General features: G+C 37.6%; 1 protein-coding gene across 4 annotated transcripts in view; it reads right to left on the bottom strand.

Annotated features, from left to right (window-relative positions):
* The window catches only part of SLC4A4 (solute carrier family 4 member 4), a 350,524-nt gene that overhangs the window by 280,246 nt on the left and 68,465 nt on the right, over window positions 1-1,813 (bottom strand). The gene's annotated exons all lie outside the window — the stretch shown is intronic.

The following is a 1,813-nucleotide window of genomic DNA, read 5'->3' as shown; positions in this document are numbered from 1 at the left end:
GGGGGGGGGGGGGGGGGGGGGATCTAACTCAAAGGTCAAGAGGTCATTCTGCGGGGTATAAGGTTTTACACTAAAACTTATTTTACCCAATCAGCAGAATAGAGACTTAGAACTGGGACAAACTAAGAAAAAATAAGACATACTTGGAGAGAAAATTTTAGAAATACTCAAATGTTCACACTAGGAAACAGCTAAAATGAATGTCAGCTACAGTGCCATTCTCATTTTTCTTTTTTCGTTTGCAAAAGTTTCTAAAAACTGGTTGTTGCAGTGATAAAAATAAACCCAGCCCAGTAAAGATTGCCTTGAAGAGAAGGGCATGAGGAAAAAAGATTGTGAAATGCTTTTAGTTCTCTAGATGGAAGGAGCTGCAAAACTGACAAGTGGTATTATTTTTACAAAATCTGATAAGACAGAAAAAAAAAGGAACTCAAAGTTCTACATTTTTTTTTAATTGGAAAACTTTTACTTTCACTTTATATACAGTCTAACTTCTGAATGCGGGAACCACCATTTCGGAAGTAATGTGAAAACTTCTCTTTTTTTTTGAATTGCAAATAGGAATTGCAAAAAAGATGAGATAATCTACGGATTTCCTTTCGCGTTCTGGCATTATTCCTTGATGACCACTTTACAGTGCTGCAGACAATATCACACACCCACATGCAATACACATACATGCAAATGTCTGATGTAAATGCTGTGAATTCCTTTCCACGGTAACTCATCAGGCATATCTAAAAACACCATAGGGCATCCCTGGTGGCGCAGTGGTTGAGAGTCCGCCTCCCGATGCAGGGGACACGGGTTCGTGCCCCGGTCCGGGAAGATCCCACGTGCCGCGGAGCGGCTGGGCCCGTGAGCCATGGCCGCTGAGCCTGTGCGTCCGGAGCCTGTGCTCCACAATGGGAGAGGCCCGCGTAACGCAAAAACAAACAAACAAAAAAAACAAAAAAAAACCCCACCATAATTCACAGGGTTATTCCCTTAAACTGGAAGGATTAAAACAATTATATCAAGAAAGAGGTTCCAACCAAGGAATGCAGAATCCTAGGTTAATGGGTAAGCATTCAGAAGAAAATATCTCATACTTGGAATGAAGTTGGAGGTATCTACATAAAACATGAAGCACCAGCCCCCAGAACACACACAGATATGCACACAAACACACAGACACACACGCCAACTCAACTACTAAAAAGCACAGTGAAATTCTCCTCACAGAATGTGTGCCAATGAGAAATTTATCATGTCTAACCATTTACAAGCAAATTGTTCTCATGGGAAAGCTATATTATACTAGGAAGTAGGAAATGTCTCAGAAACAATGTGAATTAAGAAACAGTGTCAATTGTTTCCTGCCCTCCAGTTACTGAGGGAGTCCTGCAGCTTTATCTCAAGTCACACAATACATGTAAGCAAAGCCAACCAATTTCTTCAGTAAATCAAACTCTGAAAGCTTGATTGCCTTCGTTCAAGAAATAGGAAAACATCATGAAAAAAACTAAGAGGTTGAAAAAAAATTTTTTAACCTGTCACATTAAACATTTTCTTATTTTGTTATACAGCAGAAACTAACACACCATTGTAAAGAATTATACTCCAAAGAAATGTTCAAAAACATATTTTCTTATTAAAAAATGTTAACCAAGCACAAAAAATGTAGTGGTTAAGCTACATGAGTCAAACTGATGTTACACAGAAAGAGTTTTTTAATGTATTTACGCAAATCTGTATAGTATATATATATATATATATATATATATATATATATTTTTTTTTTTTTTTTTTTTTTTTTTTCTGGTACCGGGCC

Source organism: Lipotes vexillifer, unplaced genomic scaffold (assembly GCF_000442215.2).
Source record: "Lipotes vexillifer unplaced genomic scaffold, Lipotes_vexillifer_v1.1 scaffold933, whole genome shotgun sequence".
Lineage (NCBI taxonomy): Eukaryota > Metazoa > Chordata > Mammalia > Artiodactyla > Lipotidae > Lipotes > Lipotes vexillifer.
The sequence above is the reverse complement of the archived record's forward strand: the minus strand, read 5'-3'. Positions and strand labels throughout refer to the sequence as shown.